At 38.2% G+C, this 20678-nt stretch overlaps 1 protein-coding gene and 1 long non-coding RNA gene across 16 annotated transcripts in view; one reads left to right on the top strand and one right to left on the bottom strand.

Annotated features, from left to right (window-relative positions):
• The window catches only part of LOC139987786 (CUGBP Elav-like family member 1-A), a 354004-nt gene that overhangs the window by 227292 nt on the left and 106034 nt on the right, over nt 1–20678 (top strand). The gene's annotated exons all lie outside the window — the stretch shown is intronic.
• Nucleotides 11563–18783, bottom strand: LOC139987588 (uncharacterized). The gene is made up of 3 exons (XR_011799883.1): nt 18470–18783; nt 13252–13290; nt 11563–13174 (listed from the first exon to the last, which is right to left on the bottom strand). It is a non-coding gene; the product is annotated as an uncharacterized lncRNA (long non-coding RNA).

The following is a 20678-nucleotide window of genomic DNA, read 5'->3' as shown; positions in this document are numbered from 1 at the left end:
CGTGTAACGCTAAACAATGGACGAAGAGAAAGGGGAGAAGGAGATGTAAAAATTCCGGGTAGTATGATCGTCGAATTCTTGAGGGAAATTTAATTTTCCCGTTGCCTGTCTGAAGCGTTTCTCTACCCTCGCCGCGAATCACTATGACAGAATGTTTTCATATAATATCAAAAGCTCGGGACAGACGAGAACACGCAGCCCTTGCGGACTACTCAATCATCCCTCTTAATCCAGGGCTAAGGTCTAAAGGACTAAAGGTAATCAAGATAAACTACTCTCCCGGGGGAATTTGAAGTTGCAGCTGCTTCGAAGGAGACATCGAAGTAATTAATTCGTATCTTTTGCCCCCTGTGTTCCTCCACCTCTTCTCGCCGTATAGACTCGTAGACCTTCAGAATAAAGTAACCGAAGAAAGTTATCTTTCCACCAAGAAATGAAGTTTATGAAATAGATGTTTCAATTAGCGCAGTTCGGCTATTTAAATACCAGGGAGATTAGAATCAACCCTCGAGCGCGCGTAAATTACTCCGATGAAATTAAAATATACCAGATCCGTTCGTTTCTTCTTCTTCTTTATCTTCTGCCTTTAGTACATCCTTTTTCCTATTAAAATACAATTCTTTTGTGTTTCTCAGACCAGAACAAGCCCTTATAATCGTCGAGACTGGCTAGTAAATTACAATTTCGTGTTATTTCATGCTTTGATTTCCATTCTTTGTTTTTAATTTACGGACCGTTCGTTTTCCTTTGAAAACATATTTTGGACCGATTTTTAGTTAGGAAGAAGGGGTTTGTCGATTTTGTTTCTTTTGGTGAGCAAGTAGGTGAATCGTGGATATAGATACGTAAATTGTAGAGCTCTGCGATGTTAATGTGGTTAGTATACGGAACATAAAAAGTATGAATAATGTATAGAAAACGTTTACTATCCTGTAGCATTGAGAAAAATGAGACAAATATTGGTCGTAAAGCTTGCATTAAATATTAATAATGCATAGTTTGAATAGATCGTAGATGTTTAATTTATGGTATTCTCGGAACCATAGTGCTCTTATTTTGCAGTTATGTATGTTAATTTAATTCGTGTTACTTCTGAAGCTATCCGGTTTTTTAATTAATTTGTAAATGTAAGGAATACGAAAAGTGGTGTATATTATTAACATTTCTTTGTAATCGTTGGCTTCTTGATACACACAAATAACGTTACTAAAATAACCTACCGATAAAGTGACCTAATGTAAACCGAACGAGATACTTTCTGCAGTAGATGGCATCACGTTCAAAGTAAATCTCGTTTAATCGAGCTGCTGCTTACAAACGGGAAAATTTAGTGTATAAACACGCGTTGAAAACAAAGGGTAAAATCCCGAAAAGTACTCCCCTTTCAACTCAGAAACGTTCTTTCCAATTATTCCGCGAGAGGATATCGCGTAACACCGAACGAACTCGCGGAGTCATAAATATTTATACGTAATTCCTTGATAATTTATCGTATATTTATACAAAGTCTCGCTACTCCCGCGGAAGTATCGAAGCAGGAGAGAGCGCGAAGTTAAGCGTTTTATGTTCGAGCCAGGCTAATAGGGATTTTCGCTCACGGTGATCGCAACGCAGGCATGCTGTTACGCTTTACCGATTTGTCGCCTATAGAATGTAGAAGTTGCACTTGGTGTGCACCCTCTTCCGTTTGAAGCGGTCATCGGCGCATAGAAAGCGCGGAGAAACTCTGCTTTTACCAACACTACTTTTTATTTGTATTTTTTTTTTTACGATGCAGTGGAAAGATTTTTTTTCTTTTTTCAGCCTTTCTTTTATTTTTGCTCGTATCCTAGAGAGTACTTTTTAATTTTCGCTATTTTTCTGTATTTGTTAGCGAAAGACGGACACAAGTTTTATTTTTAGACTATTATTTGAAAATATTTAATTGCGAGAGTTGAATAGTTAGAAACTAAAGTTGTATAAAAATATTACACGATGTGACTTTATTTTAATCCACGCAGAAATTCTTAACGAACAATGCTTCCCATCTAAGAGTAGTAGAGTAACCTTGCAAAATACCATATCCCCTCTTTCTTTTTTCCTCGTGAAGAAACACCGGCATAAAAATCTCATTCATGATCAGCATACATAACCCGATAACATTTTCTTAAGTTGGAATGACGTTATGGATCCCTTTTGAAGCACGATCCATGTCTCGGTCCAAGGAGAACGCGGCGCGTCGCAAGAATTCGCGTTACGTTACGAAGAAATCCCAGGAAGGATTAAAGAGGTCAGGGGAGAAAGAATGGAACGCTAAACGGCGCTCGACGAAGCTGGCAGGCATTCCTAGCTGCGGCTATCCCGCGGGAATATTTATATTCTCGCCACCTAGCTGCCGTAAATCCCTGGCCAGCAATTAAGGCTACGGGTCTCGTTTCGTCTGGTCTCGTCTGCCTGCGTCCAGTTTGTTGCAGCCTTGTAACTCTCGACGGTCGTTAACGTGGACTATCATTGTGCACAGTGCCGCTAACCGGCATGATACGTCCGCCTTTCTCTATCTTGTTCAGCTTGTAACAAGTTTGTCCGAAGGGCCACTCGTCTAGTTTCCCTCATAGCCACAAAATGTTATCGCATTATCCTTCTGCATTCGTGCTAAAGAACCGCCACGTTAGTGATGCAAAGTGTTTTAAGATTTGTCAAGAGTGGCTGTTTAATGACGTGTAAATGGTATGGTCCCTATAAATTAAACTGCACAGTTGGCCGACGATAGAACTATTGAATTAATTTAAGAGGCCAGTAAGATCCCGAGTATAAATTCAGTTAGAGTACAAAATTCGGCTTATGTATATCACAATACGATTTATGTAAATATTAGTTCCTTTACTCTTAAAAAAAATATATATATAATGTACTATTTTATAACACAACGTAATATAAACACTAAATATGTATAATAATACTTTTGAATATGATAATATTTTTACACATATTATATTGCTAAACATTCGATTATATTCTAAATTAGATGATTATATAGGCATTTGTTTCGCTATTTTTGAATATCATTACGCGATACACCGCGATACGCCATGCATATTTACGTGCTAATATCAAGGGCGTCCACTGTTCTAACATAATGAGTGGTTACCTCGGCAAGCTGGCTTCGTTCTACTCATTAACCTTCCTCGTTTGCGTGAAATGTTTCCGAGTTATACACCATCCTATATAGTTACGGAGAGCCGTAGGGTAGAGGGGCGAGGGCCAAATATGTGCATGCAGTACACACGGTTGCGTAAGAATTAGGTAAGATTTGTCACGTACGCCATGACAACGACGAGTTTCCAACTTTTGTTGTTTTGTCTCGCAGTTTATGACCTCCTGGACCCCGCGTCTTTACGTCGTCTGTCGGGTCAACTGCACACTTCCTTGTTAGCTTGTCACGTGCTAGTAAAATCTCGTCGAATTACCCTACCCTGTGGCTATGCGCGTTCGTTGCACCGACTCACCAGCTGCACTGCAAATAAATCATACCGTAGCGTTACGACAGTAGCGACGCCGGTGACTCGGTGATTTCCCTGTTTCATGGCGAAAAAAAAGACGCGAGTGAGACGCGTTTGCAATTGACGTAATTTTAATCATAGTTGGTTTAATTTCAGTTTAATTCTAGTTGCTTTGATACTGTTACCTCCGTTTGTGTTTAATGGAAATGTGTGTTGCACGATGTGATTAGATATGATGAGAGGGTGATACGCGAATAACGAGTCTGCAGGTGTGACTGTTGTGAGGTTAGAAACACTTAAGAAAGGTAATAGAGGAGATTGTTTTTAAGCAAGTCAGAGTCGAAGATTAAATTGAGTATGTTGAATAAGTGTTTCTTGAATGTATATCGAGTATATATCGCTTTTATGGCTTTTATATGTATAAATTGGAAACACGAATCGCGTGCGTATGAATTGCAAATTGCAAGCACTCCGAGCATATATTGAGAATTTAATTCACCGAAAATCCTAACACAATTAAAAGAAATTATGGTTGAACGCGTTCGATATCCATTTATTAGCTCTTTTTATTCGTAATTCACCGTGTCATTGTTTCGCGATATTTTTTTCGTCTTTGGTGAGAGGGGGGAGGGAGAGATCGTCCGTTCAAGAGGAGCTACGTTCGTTCCATTACTATAGGTTTTTAATGGGATTAAAACGCGTTAAATGATACGTGAAATCGGAAAAACTTTTTACTACCGGTATTATTTTATCGTGTATTCGAATGCATACACTCATACAAAATAAAAAAAGTTTCTGTTTTTATAAGATATTATACTATATATTCATAAGATTTTTCGTGAATATTTCGATTAAATATTTTCAAAGCTTTTAGCCATTTTCTAAATGTACTGTAAAATCGTAAATTTACGCGTGTTTGATAAAAACGATTCATTTTAATTTTTAAATAACACGGTTCTTCAAATACTAGAAAGACACATTAGATCAAAAGTACGTGAATACTGTCGTTAACGGAACGTTAACACCATTTTCTTCTCAAAACTAGCTGTTCCGCGCAGAAATACGACTTTAATTCACATTGAACTTTTTAGCGAGATAAGGATACGCTTTTAGGAGGACTTCAATATTCGAATTAACATCACGTGTAAATGACGCAATTGCGAAACTTGTAAATTATTGTAGAGCTCTTTACGTAACACTTTCTTTGGGAATGACTATAATTACATTAATCGAATACCCTAGAATGTTAGTAACAGGCCAATTGTATTAGAAAATTGAAAATTGCTATACGAATATGTGATATCGTGATTAAAGATCGAGATACGTACATGTTTGTGATCGGATATTTTCTTTGGCAAATTTCTAACACAGCGTCGCCCGAATATTAACGCCAACAACGAACGCAGCCGCGTTTCCACGAGAATCGAGCAAATAATTCATATTCGCGGCATTTTCGTTTACCATCGCAATTCTGAAGGATTGAACGCGGCCAAGCGGTTGTTGGGAAGGAAAGGGGGTGAAATCAAAGCAATGCTCGGCTGTGCCTGTTAAGCGCGAACCAAAACTTGCAGTTAACGTAATACCTCGTAACGATCACTAACATCAGATTTACTGAATGGTGAATGAAACGCGAAACGATAAATTATGTCGCCGCGCATACTGTGGTTATATTTTTCGATCTCCATGCAGATGGCTTGTAAACGTCCCATTAATCGAGATTGCATCGTTTTAATAACGATCGCGATGCATATAGCCCGTACGGATCATGAAAACCCGAAATCGCTTTATTAACCGCAATCAGAACACAATACAATTGAAAAGAGCAAGCCTGTTTCCTGTTGGTTTGGTTTAATTTGGTCTCGATAGTCACCAAGCAGGCGCGTGGTCAATTAACGAGTCGAAAGTACGCGAATTAATACGGAAGAATGCAGTTACGATTTTTAGTAACCCGGTAATTAAACGAGTGTGCTACTCGAAGGAGTTGGGTTACCCACAGCGACCTTAAGCGCTGTTAACTTGAACCCTCTGGTTAGCAAAGGGAAGGGGGACAGACGAGAGAAGGACCTGTGAAGAATAGATTTGAGGGACGGTGAAAATGGGATGGAGGATGTTCGTCTGGTTTTTAAAGTGTACTCCTTCGCCCTCGTGTTTGTTTCCAACCTTGTCCCGCTACCTCTCTTATTCCCCTGGATATATTCTTTACCTTTCGAACATGGAGGGTCGAATAATTTTCTATTCTGTTGATCAAAATCATCTATACGTGGTAGTATAAATATGGGAGAAAGGCATAAAACATATTCGAGATTATTTTTGATACAACAAAGTGCTAAAAGGAATAGAATTGAATTGTAGTAAAATAATAAATCAATTATTAATTAGGATAAATTGATTAAAAAATACGATATCTTCAAATCTATCATCGTCTACAACTCTGGTGCGTTATTTTCGTGTCTCGCATTTTCGAATATTTCATCCCCGGTTTTGAGTATTCTGAATTATTTTCGCGTAATCGCAGAATAATCATTTAACGTTTAACAATCATAGTTTGGAATACCGTACAAATGTTTCAATACGAATATTCCTATCTGGCTTGGAAGCCTTTGCTCCAAGTTTCAACTCATAAAGCAAACACGCACGAATAACAATGTTAGTAACATATTTTCCAGCGAGTTTTTGCGCCAGAAATGATATGCCGTGGACGAACTTTTCGCACTAACTGATGCATCGCGAGTTTTCCTAGCTCTCCGAAGCGTAAAAACAATAAAAAATAATAAAACGTTTGGACACTGAGTACTGAAATGACCGCACATGGAAAATACCGTACCAACTTTTTGAACTATCTCTAACGAACTGATATAAACATACCTGTGTTCTACTATACGCATTATTTTTACATTACATTAAATAATTACTAAAACATCCGTTGAACAGTACGTTCAGTTTACACATTTTTTCGATATCTTCTGCTTCGAATATTAATTATATATAAAACCCGCGAAACGTTGTTAATCCAATCTGTTTTCGCTCTGCATTATAACGACATCTTAAATTTAAAATCGTATTACTGCTAGCGTATCGGATTAGGTTATCCAAATAATCAGCCTAGTCTTGCATAAGTAATGAAAAATAAAACGCGTATAACCTGGAAATGAAGAAATAGAACGTTTTCGGACAAGGAGAATAAGAGGGAACCTAGATGAGAAGAAAGAAAGGAGAAAGAGGCCGTTAAAGGTATTTCACCGAGTCGAAACGCTCGCGTTGGAAAATTCCATGCATACGCGAGTATCGCGAAAACAACGAGCACGAACGCGTAGCGCTGTAATAATAATGCGGGGCGCTGATACGCTCTATAAAATTTTGTTTAATATCAACAAATTCTCGCCTTTACCATCAATTAGTCAGACAATGCTTCATAACTGTTCTTAACCTTTTACCTTGTAATATAGAATCTTACTCGTAGGTTAAATTATGGGTTCAACTCAACGAGGATCGCTTTTAAAAGACTATCAAAGTTCAATTATTATCCCGATTTCGCTTTCAAATAAGATATCGTAGTTTACTGGGTATAAATTGTATAATTTTTTGCTTTATACAAATACAAGCGAATAGAGATTTATTAGAATCAAGCGGTCGAAATGTTCGACCGAAACGCGTAGACTTGTTTTAATAATACATACTAGCTGGTTGATGATGATTCCGAAGTGTGATACGAGCGTTCATGGGATTCGTTCGCATGATATCGTTAGATGCACACATGCTGCAGCAATAATGGTGGATAGGTATCGATTCGCCGATCGTTATCGTTGATAATGGTAACGCGTTAAGTTTCGGGGGAATATCACGAATTTAATCCTTAATTGTCAGCTGTTGTGAGCTTTACGTAATTTCCCGTAGAGATTTAGAGTAGTTAATTCTAGTAGGATAGGTAGATTTTAAGAATCCAAATGAATGCATGCCTCGATTTACAACCACCTAAACTACTAGTATACATACGTCAAAGTTTTAATAATAAATAAATGTTGCGACATAAACACGACATTTTAAACTGTTCCAATTAAACAGTTCACCTCGAGCAATGACATACATGCGGTCCACTACCGAAGAATACGTACGAATACGCGACTCTTCTGCTCGCGAAATTGCATTTCTCTTGTCAGTTCGCAGCTTGGTCGAGCAAGAACCTGGAAGAACAATACGATGAGGGGGTGTGAGGGTAGAAAGAGGTGGTAATGACATCGGTGTACTGTCTGGAGCAATGTGCTTCACTGTAAGGGAAACGGTAAGAGTGACACCGGTCCAGAAAGGCAGAAAGACGAAGCGTTGGACGAGTAGAAATAGCTTGTTGCATTCAGACGAGGATAAGCCGTGGCGGGCTCCATCTTGTTTACTTTGTAGAATGGTTTGCTGGTATTTGGCTCCGTAGCCACCCTCTTTTCCTTCCTCTCTGTCTTGCTGCATGACTTGTAAATGTTCGACCCTTCGTCTCGTCGCCCATTCCTCGCCTCTGCTTTATTTCGCCGCTGGCCTTGCGGATGGTACGATGAAATATGTAAAGGAGTGTGTACGAGGTGAAAACGTTCGTCGGAGGAGGGAAACGGAAGATACCCGAGCGGGAAAATAAGTATACTTCTCGAGAGCGTTTCCGAGACAATGGAGGAGGGTGCTTTCTCGGCATAGTTGCTGGAGGAGACCCAACAAGATCGTTAAGTTGCTAAAGTTAGCAGCTATAGCCAAAAAACAAGAATAGTACGTTATGCTAAGACGAATGTACCTGATCGTGAGTCTGGAGTATCGCGTGGCCATTGGTGTCGCTATATAATACTTTAATTTATGTGATCTTGTTGTACCGATTCCATTGACTGTACTATTATTCCACTGGTACTTGACGTTGGAAATTGACGTTATATTTTCTACAACTTGGTCATATTCGATTATGCGACCAGGAAAGGTATACTATTTTTAGCGGTGTGTATGTTAGAAATTAATTCCAATTGAGGAATTAAAGGTAATTGTTTTTTATACAGTAGCTACAAAAAATATTAACACGCCATTGTATTTATTATAGCAATCATGCATTAATTATTTAGGTCCAAGTAAAGACCTAACTTTCTGACCTACTTACTTTTTGACACTATGAAATAAAATGTAAAATGAAATTGAAACATAGAATCTCGTAAAAAACACTTCGTTAGGGAATAGAAAGAATATAATTCTCAGCTAATAATTTTTAATCGCTACAATTGCATACCGCCAAAAAAGTAATTTGATGCAAAAAAACGACACACAGTTCTACATAAAATGATAAATTCCCGATCAAGCGCTGTTATAAAAGGTCGACCGTCCCTGTGGGAATTGCAGGACAACGGTGGTTGTCGACTTATTAAATTTACCGGGCCACAAATTTCAGGGCAAGGAAGACGCTGGATTTGGAGTCCACGGGCAAGCTGTATAACCGCGTACTCGGGCTAGACGGTATAATGTACAACTTCAGGACCACCAAATTCCCTCCTAAATACCCCGCCTAACTGGCTTACTGGCTGCAGCTAGAAGCACGGCCAGTATCGGTGTGCCAGTGGCAGCGTTGGCTCTTCGCCTTTCTCAGGCTTACCATGCACACGTGTACCACTGAAGGTTTCTAGGCTCGATATTACCCGGCGAATATCTCGTAAATACACTGGCCCGGAGTCAGCCGCTTTAGGAATTCTGGCTTTCTCTTTGCTACCCGATAATTAACGTAATGGCTACACTTGGGGATAATAAAAGTGCAACAATATAAGTGCAGACGTTACTGTTTCTGCACGATTACACATCGCGATGTTATATTTGAATCGGTCGTTAGAATTGCTCGTTCGTACAGAGTTGAGTATTTGGAGCGTTATTTATACCTTAGTGAGATATTCGATATGTTTGGTACTAGGTTGTAACTACCGATGATTAGGTTGTAACTAGAGATTGTAACTAGTAACTTTAAACCACTCCGAGTTTCACAAGCTTCGAAAACTATAAGCGTTAATTTTGTTATCGTATGTTAACCTTTAATAGTGTCCTACTACAGTATTACTTTGATTAAAGTGTTTTAACGCTCATCTTGAAAACGAGGTTTAGATACCATGCAACAATTTAACATTAAATTTTTAATAATAGAATGCCTACATGCACGCACGCTATTCAACCGATATTCTAGAAAAATTTTTCTTCCATTTTTTTCTGTTCAGTTTGAAAGCACTCTTATCTTTCTTTCTATGGTAGCTTGACATTGTACCTTGACAATCAATAACATATACGCTTACGAAAGTTACGCATAATACAAGCTAGGACAGGTACCCAGACAGTCTTTGAACACGAGCAATAAGCTCCCGTCGCCAAACGTTGAAAGGAGAACGGAGAAGATGACAGTCCCTTGGACAAGTAGGTTTTAAGTAACGAAACCCACCCATTCGTGCTTTCCTTAACGAACTTCGGATTTAGTGCCGAAGGATACGGCCGAAGTAAAAGAGGAAAAGGGACAGAGGAGAGCAAGAAGGACACGGACGAGATTTGAGGAAAATGTGGCAGGGTGAAAGTGAGGGGAAATACAAGGACGCGACGGACAGAGAAAACCAGACGATTCGAATACGGGTGAAAGAGGAAGAGAAAGGACAAGGTGAAAATCGAAAGGAAGAGAGAGATGGGAAAAGAAAGAAAGAGAGGCCCAGAGAATGGAGAGACAATACAGTCAGCAGCAGACGCGGCAAATTGCCCGTTAATAATCCGTAGCAGGAGGGATGAAGGGTGGATAGGGAAGAGTGTGGGTTTCGCGTCCCACCCTCTCGATTTCGTCGAATGAAGGGCGCTGAATGAAATATTCCTTTCTGATCCGATGTAATTGCGACGTCGTGCTTGAAAATTCTCCTAGTCCTGCTCTTTTCTGCCTCGACCATTCTCCGCCCCCACATGTACCACCCACGTCACACGAATTTCTTTCGCTTTCTCTCTCCTTCTACATATGCAACCTCGAAAGGATACACCTTACACAGAAAACGGAATTGTATTGGCGTATTTATCCTGCCGCGTTCTGCTACTCGGATTAGATCTCGTTTCGCTTTTCAAACAACTAACTATGGAAATTAATCCTTCGATAGCTTCACTTACTCGCAATTTTGCTAATACAGGTTACAAACGATAACTATGCAAAGTCACGTGAATAATAATTAACGCAAAGACAACTGACTCATCAACGAGAAAGTACGATTCGATGAATAACGATTCCTTCATTTTTATAGCTCTTATAACGATGAAATCGTACGTCTAAATTTAATTGTAACTTTTTTTTTCAGGTAAGTGTTCCGAGGACATGTTACGACTTTTGAAATTTTCAGTGGTGAGTCAAAAACCGTATAGTTCTTAAATATCGTTTCATATGTATATACTCGTAGATCGTTCTTTGAAAGTGTATTACTTTCAAAGAATAATTGAACATTTTTAGTAATACTTAATAATACAAATTGTCGAGCAACCTTAAGATAGAATTTTTTAAATATCTATAAATGTATAACGATCAAAAATTAAAATCACTCGATACAGATCCAATTTCAATACAAATAGGTTATCCGTTCAATAAATACGTTTCTAAATCGTAATACAGTGTTCTATAATACTCTAATCCAGAAATCGGTATACCGTGATGATAATTCAAATTACATCTCATTATCAAGTAAACTGATAATGCGTAATATGCGTACTAAAATAGTGTAATAGAATATTCAACTAGGATAGAATTGTAATAGCGGAATGTTGAGATAATGGGACACTGGATAATAGAAATTGTACTGTAACGTGTTACTTGTCTGTAGACACAATCGATTCACTTGATCGTAATATGTTTGTTAACAATTATTACACGAATAAATTACGATCTCTTGATTCATGCTAATACATTACACGGTTTAGTTGTCAAGTAATTATCATTCATCGTATCGATAATCGACGGAAATTAAAGCTACTATAATCTAGAGATTTGCATACTACGCGTATCTAGTGATCCGACAATATCGTATCTCAGACACGTATACCATAAGCGATATCGTTCACATAAGATAGTACTCTAATAACAGTTGAATATTTGATCCAACAGTTAAAAAAGATTATTAACGTTCAAAAAGACCTTCGAGATATAAGTAAGTTCCTTCTCGAGCAAAGAATCCCAAAGCAGAGTATAGCAAAGTATAATAACAAAGAAAGATATTCATGAGATACATCTTTTGTGAAGCTTGGGAAAAAGTGCATAAGCGTACTGCGAAAAGTTGTAACTGAAAAAAGACGCAGAAGCGTAATTAAACTTTCCCGGTTCTCTTGGCCGCAACCTACGACTATGTTACACAAAACTCCCGATGACTTCTGCGGAAGGAAGAAAGATGCTATAAGGCGATGTCGTTTGGCTCGAAAAACCGCGAAAAAGCGAGAGTGGGAACGAGGAATCGCGTACATTTGGCGGACAAAGTTGCACGTGATGGCTCGACGGCGCTAACTTTCGCTAATATCGAGAATCGAACCGTGAATGCTGGAAAGAAAGTTCGCAACAGGGTAACGTATTGATTATTTTTAGACACTTTAACGGGAATATATCGATGACAATGAAGGAGCAAATGGATGTTTTGAAACGTAACTGGTCGTGAGTTGTGTCGAGTGCGAATGACAAGCGTTTTTCACAAGTAATACATAGGTCGAATTGAATCGGTGTTTCGAATTAAGTAAATGCGTTGTGTAATTGTTTTTGTAAACGTATAATAGAAACATAAATTGGTACATAATAGTCTCCTGTTTGACAACGAAATTACAGGAAATGTTACAACCAAGCCCGATCTTCCTACTTCTAAGATTAGAATTTATCTACTATATTTACTCTATATCTATTAGAAAGGTTTATTTCATTTCGTGCCAGTTTACTCATTTAATTGTGAACAAATAACACTAAATCGATTCAGACGCTAAATCGGCTTTTTGAATCACGTTTGGAAATTACGCACGAACCTTGCCCGTCTTATTCGCATAGTTACTTCATTGGACAACGGATTCTAGATTCTCCAGCAATCCATTTGGAAATCGTCGTAGTTCCTTCGTTGCGTAGTTGGCTCAGGTTGAAGTTTCGAGGAAGCAACTTTACGGTTGGTCTGTGTGAGCAGGAGGGCACACTACGACACGGCGCGGCGAGGCGCTCCGAGGCCGTAATCCCGGGAATCGTCCGATCGGCGCGGCGTGGCGACCATCCCCTCTCGATCGAGAGGATTGCTCGCGTCCTCGGAAATTCTAGAGGTGCGCGCGTGCATATCGGCCTGGTCGACGTGAAAATTTCTCGCCAGCCAACCCATCGGTCCCTGCTCGTACGCGAATGGTCGCGGCTTACGGGGTAATTCCGCGGAACAAGTTTCGCAAGTTGACAGCCATTCCTCTAGACGCGAGTTAAGGAACTTTCCGTAGCTCGAATTTCCTCTAACACACACGATAGAAAGTTGCCATCGTCTTCCTCTATGCTCTTCCAGTTTTCTCTCTTTCTCTGGTTTCGTCTGTCTTCTTCGTCCCTTTCTTCTCTCTTTAACGAGATTGCAGGAATTTCGAAAAATTCTACGAATGCCAGTTGACGTTCCAGCGAGACCATAGAGAACGTTTTATGCACGACCTTCTTCGCGCGTTATCAAAGTTCTGCTACTTTCCGACGTCTGAGAAGAGAAAGAAACTCGGTTTAATAGGTGGCTACCGACAGAAATATCGCGATCAAAATTGTTGTTGTTAGTACCTTTGAGTTTCTTAGGTGTGATCTATTTGACATCTATTTCTGCTGAAGGAACAAATTCAAAAATAGAGATCAAAGATAATATTTTGTCGAGGATTATAATAATATTTTTGCGTAGAACACAATCAGTTTTTCTGAGTCGTATGGCTGATCATAGATAACAAAATTGAGGATCGGAACATGGATATGGGAAATAAAACGGTAGAAGGCAGAGGCAAGTTTGAGGCGGTCAAGCACCGCTAAAATTCTCGATTGCTCGGTCTAGGTTGCATACTTAGTTGAACAGGCCGCAACCGTGAAAATACGCGACGATTGGACGCTCTACGAAACCCGACACATTCTCGGAATCTAATTTACAACGTGAATACATGAATTAGCGTTTTGTCGTGATTAGGAACGTAGGAAACATTTTCGAGTTATGACTCAAAATTAAAATGGTTGATATCTCTTGTGAAAATTGGCCAATAGGGAATCGTTTAAACATAGATGCGATTATTATTATTTTAGAATTATTTCGCAATAATTGAACGAGGAAGATTGAAATTATTAAAAGGAAGGAATAATTATTTGCAATTCCACGAGTTATTCGAATAATTCCATTGTGCAACGCGATGAAGAATGATACGCTATCTGGTATTAAGTTGCTCAGAGGATGCTAAATATTGAAATCTATCAAGGAAAAAAATTCCTGCCTCAACAGGAGAGCCATTGTAATTAGTTAGCATGGATATTACGATTCAGGAATCCAATTAGACTTGGTATTATATTTCAGCTGAATTGTATCCTCGTTTAATCAATCGACTGTTTCAATGTGATATCCGAACTTCCATGAGAAATGTATTACTCTACGTTCCTATGTTTTACTTAAAATAGTCATGATCAAAATTCGTTATACGTTAAGAGTTGAAAATGAAAAGAAATATTGAAAGAATTTCTCGTTAGCTGATTTTCGAAATCAAATATACGAATTCGCGTATCGAAGGAATAAAATTTTTAATTTAAAAACTATCTTGGAATATAGATGTTGTCCCTTATCTCATTCACATATACCTGTATATATTTTTTTGAGCGAGAACCATTGCTTCGAATTTTTTTGTTAAAAAGTAGATTAAAAACTTTTGCGAAAATAAACGCGAAATATACTATGCAAGGCAAGTTAAAACAATCGTACATAGTTTGTCTGGCAGCAGAAAATAATATGCAATAAAATAATGCTGAATTCTTTTTTTTCTGCACTAATATTACATATGCATGTATATGTTATAACGAAAATAAACACACCGGCTGGTTGTGTTTCCACGAAACGTCAGCAATTGATTATTTTCTTGAATTCAATTGGAATAACGATAAATACAGTTAAAATATTAATATTAAACTGTATAATTGAAATTATTAATAAAGAATCAAATTAATTTGATTTATTTGTAATTGTAATAGTTTGTTATTAAATACACGTATGTTAGTAATAATGTAGAATCCACAAACGTTTAAATTTCATTATAAATTTTTAGCTAAGTCGAGGACTTATTAATTTTGTAAAATAGAACAGTTCTGATTACGTTACGGGAAAAGATCAAAGCCCTTGGCTTTTTTCGTATAATTCGTTGCCTAAATTTCTATTAGAAGCAAAGTTTCTCTTTCTTCCATTTAACTCATTATCTAATTATATCTTTGATTATCATCGACACGTCGGTGTTATTTTGATTAATACTTCGAGAAGCGAGAATCGCATTAATCGGTTTGTCGTTAAATGAATAATCAAATAAATAAATTTCCGTGGAAACGTTTTAGAAAAGGAACAGGATGGATGAGAGGGTAAGCGTAATTAAATTGACTAGCGAATGCCCTTTGGGATTCTCAAACGATCCACGGTATTATGTGTGAGAAACAGTGAACGAACAGAGAAAGAGATAGGAAGGGTGGAAAAAGGAAGAGAGAAACAAACGAGAGAACTAAAAGCTACGAACGATTTCTGCTTTCTGCCGAGTAACCGGCCTCTTCTAATGGATCGACGCCCTTTTGTTTAATGAGATAAGAGGAGCCGGTTCATTACTGAACAACGTTGCTACGGAATAAAATCGTGACTATTTACAATAGCTCCGACCAACTCCGTGGAACACGCTCGAGAACAAAGCCATCCGAGACAACGCGCTAGTTTCTCAGAAACGGCCATCGCGGCTAAGAATAATTACGCGAAATTCATTAACGTTTTGCGTTGGATGAAACACGCTCTGGGAACTGATGAATTGAAAGGAAATATGAAAGTTTAGAGAAAAATGGGCTGGAAGTATTTGTTAGCTGAATGAAACGGAAACAAATAAGTATCATACTTATACATCCAGTTACGAGATTATTCGTACAGCAGGCAATGTAATCAAAATTTACGAACGTGCAATAAAACGCAATTAAAATCCAATGGCAAGAACGTTCCAGTTACAAAAAAAAAAAAACTTGGATGGAAAATCGCTTCGAACAAAGTGTCATCGAACACGATCGTCAATCAGTTGACGCAAGGAAGATAAAAGCATCGGGCGATTATGATCCAGAATCCTGGATAGATCAGCAAATTTCACCCTGAAAATTTTACTGAGGGAGCACAAAGCACCGAGAGCCATCGACTAAAAACGGGAATGGCAGCGTCAACGAAGGAGAAGGGCCAGAATGGCAGTAATGAAATTGACGAGGACAGCTCTTCAACTTCTTCTCGCCATAGGTCGGCGTGCACTTCTCACGAACGGCGGACAACTTGAATTTAAGAGAGGAATAGAGCCGATGCTGGTCCTTTTTTGTCCGGATAAGCGATCATCCTTCCGGATCATCAGGGATCCTTGCGGCTGATTCGCGGCTCGTGACTCGTTAAAGGGAGGTCGTTTCCTTTTTCCTTTCCGGTAACGAAAGCAGAGTCACGTTCGTCAACCGCAGCAGACGATTGCTCTTTCCTTTGAACCGGTGCCCCAGTTTTCTCCTTTTATACGTTCCCTTCTTGCACTGGCCTCCTCTTCGTCTCCAACCTTTTCCTTCAAACGTACGTTTTATCGTTCATCCCTTCTCTTCAAAGAGGATAGATCGTGAAATCACCATCAATGGATCAGTTTTATTGCACGTCTCCGTTTCACTTATCATATTCGATTTCGTTATTGTTGGCATTTTCTTTTTATATATATATACATGATCCATCAACAATGAAATTGAATTGACAATTTAAAACACTTTAGATTTTCATTTGAGAATACGGTTTCAAAACTCGAACGTAGGTGGAAGAATAGATAAGTATAACTTACTTGGCTATCGAAGAATAGAGATTAATTATGACGGAAGACCTAAATTTAGAGTACGAAAATAAAGTAATTTTTTCTAAATGCTCTTGTTTTGTGGAAATGAATGGAATAGAGTTGTACAGTTATTCTATCTACATTTAAGTAGATTTATTAGAATTGTATTTGAGGCTATTTTTTAAATTAAGATGGGAATAAATATTATAGAAATTATAAATAACGAGACATTTCTAGGATCACTATCTTTAAATATAAATACATGTATCTTTATAAAACGTCTTCCTTTTTAAGTTTTCATGCCTATGAATGTCTGTTTCTATTTCTTTCGAAATATTCGAAATATTCAGATGGAATATTCACCTTTTTGACCGTTTAGGCTAGAACTTTCTTTGAAGAAAGGACGATCCTTATTACACAACACCGTGGATGACGACGTTCCTTTCATTATAATGTCTCGTCCCCTGCAAAATCCAATCTAAAAAGTCGTCTATGTACACATTATTGTGACCATTAAGGGGATGTCCTGAATTAGAATGTTCTAAAACATCGTCTTTTTGTGATTTTTTTTAGAAGGGAAAGAAAGAAACGAAGTTATTGAATTTTGAGGTATGGTTTTATATATATTTAACGAATACGAAAAAAATTTTTTTAAAGTAAAAAAAAATTATCGCATCTCTATGTATTCCACGCAAAAATGACAGCAGTTCAAGCCAACTAAGTGAAAATTGAATGATCCGAGTAATCAGTAGATTTAAGATATCGTAGATATCTACGCCTTTGGATCGATGAAAATCCGTTAAAAAATATAACTGTGTAATTGACCTCGAGCATGATTTTCAAGATCAAAGTTTCTTTTAATGCATCGTACAGTACTTATCGCGAATATCAGGAACAAAATTGTGAAAGAAATCACGTGTCACGAATAAACCGTTTTCATAGAAAGTAGTAAAAAAATATTTTCATCGCTGAAAACGATTTTAATTACGTAAGTTTGACGTAGAGTTTTAGAGCTTCTTGATGCTTATAAAATTTTCCAAATGTACACAAACGAATTCGAAATAACATGAAAACCAGAGAATATTAGGCCCGGGTGTGCCTAAATAATGGTGGTCATAGTGAAGCTGGCACACAACCTCAATTACTACGAATCTTAATCAAGACGGGGTTATTCTCTGACTCAGAAAAAGAAATAGGAGCTGAACATCTTTTAATATTAAAAAGATAACACTGACTGCAATTGATTACTTTTCATTCTCATATATCTTACTCGTCAGAAGTATGAAACGCATCGAAACATTTGATTTTGTTATAACTGCAGTATCAATGTGCGTCAGCAAATAGACAAACGAAAAAGCTGATTACATGGTTCACTGAAAATATAAAATTTACGTAACAAAAATTGTTTTCAGTAACGATAACACTTTTTTATTATTTCCTATGAGAACGGTTCATTTGCGACTCGTGGTTCCTTTCAGGCTTTTATTCCTTCTGACGAGTACAACACGATGCGATAGAACAAATGTGGCCTTGAAAGTCACGTTGAAGATCAATTTTGTCGCCAACTTTTTTAACAGACCTCCTCCGATTCAAACGCGTAGAATGCACCTACGATAGCCACGATAGTTTTGTATTGAACTGTTTATTTCTTATGAAGAAATGTTTATTTCTTAAGAGTCTGTACAGAGATCTGACCTGAATTTAATATGCTTCCAATTTCGTTGAGAAAGTATCTGGTAAAAGTTGTCGTTACGTCTTGTAATAAAATCATCTGTTTGCAAAGTAAATCAATTTCCACGAATTAACTTTCGATATATTATAAAAATATCACTTTATAAGAGCCAACGAGTTAAGAAAATCAAACATCAGAAAATCAATGTTACTTCCTCTGCTTTTTTATTACCAAGAAACAACGCGACCATTGTAATACAGAGAATTTCAGTACATACCGTTCTCATTGTTTGCGACATGGTCTCCGTCAGATCTGAAAGAAACACGGACGCAGCTTCCATAGAAAACGCAAACACCAGGGCAGCTTCAAAAGCGCAATAACTGTCGCCGGTTGAACGCCATGTTTACTCAACGTGTCGTCATCCCGTGTGGATTTCAAGCTAGAGCAAAACGTGTACACGATTATTCGGCGTGTTGCACACTTAACAAACGTTTGAATCAGCTGAACGTTTCATCGTCCCATTTTATACCTTTTTTCCTAGTCTCTATCTTTCCAGATACTAAGAACTACACGAATTTAATTAAATAATAGAAAGCAGAGGCAGAATTTATAAAAATTATTTATGCGTATACATCCGAGTTTTAGCGATCGATTCGTGTAGAATCTCGGCACTTTTCATTATCTATAACCGTGGTCGTTCTCTAGGTGTGAATATTGGTTTAGAAATTTGCGGAGAGAAACCGAGCCAGAAAGCGGGTCATTCAACGATAGCCAGAATGGTTTGAGAGAAAATGCTCGGTCGATCCTCCGGCTCGGACGATATCGCTTCGGTACCTTTTCGGATTCACGGATCAACGCGTTGCACGAGCGAGAGAACAGCGAAAGAACGAGGGAATATGAGAAGGACGGAGAGGTCACGGCGAGAGAATCTTCGAAGACGCGTTTAGTAGAAAGGCGCAAAGAACCGGTGCTCTTCCCGAGTATTTACGCGAGCTTGCGATTTATAACCGCCCCCTCTTTCTTCTTTTCCGTCAGTCCTGTGTTTAACGAAAATAATAAAACAATTGTCTGCCCTCTTCCGCATCCGCTTCCTCTAGAATCGCGCTCCTTCCTGTCGCCATTTCATTTCGCACACACTTTCTTCCTTCCCTCGCTGCCATCAGAAAAAAACTGGTATTATATTCTTTCATCGCTGGATTTCCTATGACACGCTATTCAGACTGCTTCCTCGTTTAACGCTGCTTCGGACTTCCTTCCACCTTAGTCTTAAATTTTTTTGCGTGATGTCGCGTGAAAGAGCGCCTTGTCCGCGGTGTTCTACGAATGAAAGAGAGGAAAAAATGGCAAAAAGATAACATTCGCGACAAATAGATTTAAATAAAATCGTCGAATATAGTGATCGAACGATGATTCGAATGAGGGAGAAGATGACTCAGATATTGCTTGCTGGTATTCGTGTCAAGTTCTTTCTGACACATTTTTAATGTATTTACATCTGTAGACATTTTGCGAAATGAGAAGTTTCTCACGTAAATTGTAATATTTAAGCTAGCACTTCTTCGTTACTTTCTTATTACTTTGTGGAAGAAACCACAATACGAAGAAGTTTAAAAGTATTACTTTAAGGGTGAAGTTCAAACTATAATTTTGCTATATTTGACGAAAAAGACCGCACGTTCTCCACGTTTTATATTGAAGAAAAGGTATGTGCAATTACTCCGTAACAACGTGCGAAACCTTTTAACATCATTGTTTCGACATTTCCCAGTTACGTTTCTTGCATATTTACAAGGGCCGATACCTGTGATGTAACGAACGTCTGGGAACCGAGTCCGGGCTTCTGATGGAAATCCGACGACATCCTTGCTCTGATAAATAAGAATCAGTCTTGGTTTCGTCTTCAAATTATCGTGCTTCGCGTTCGACGCTTCTTCGCGTTGCATCGTAGCATCCTCAAAGATGAAATAAAGGAGACGGTAAAGATTCGCGAGAGTAAGAAAAAGGAGAAAAAAGAAGAAAGTAGAGGAACGAATTTTCTTGGTCTGGAAATGTTACGGAGAGCAGTGTCATTTTACCGAAACGGAGTTTCGGAAGAAATTACATTCGCAGACTTTGCAGAGAGATAAAGAGCGAGAGAGAAAAACGATTCGAAACCGCCTACGGCTTCCGACGATTTCGTGTTTATTCTGTCGGCCCGTTGCTTTTATTTCTATTTCACTTGTAATCTAAAAGTTGTATAACATCGGTTTTATTGCAGGGTAGAACTAGACATTTGGTGCTGCCAAGTATGTGGCTCATTTTACGTAACAATGGAATATTTTGGAAGCAAAAACTATTTGCTTCAGTTCGTAACATAACTTTTCGCAAACGGTGAACAAGTTATCCACAGTTTGCCGCACTAATTTTATTAAACCTCGATCGATGTCAGATCTTAGGTGGCCATAATACGATTTAAAAAAGAAGGCAGACATATCGTTAGATAACTA

This window comes from Bombus fervidus, chromosome 5 (genome assembly GCF_041682495.2).
Source record: "Bombus fervidus isolate BK054 chromosome 5, iyBomFerv1, whole genome shotgun sequence".
Classification (NCBI taxonomy): domain Eukaryota; kingdom Metazoa; phylum Arthropoda; class Insecta; order Hymenoptera; family Apidae; genus Bombus; species Bombus fervidus.
The sequence above is the reverse complement of the archived record's forward strand: the minus strand, read 5'-3'. Positions and strand labels throughout refer to the sequence as shown.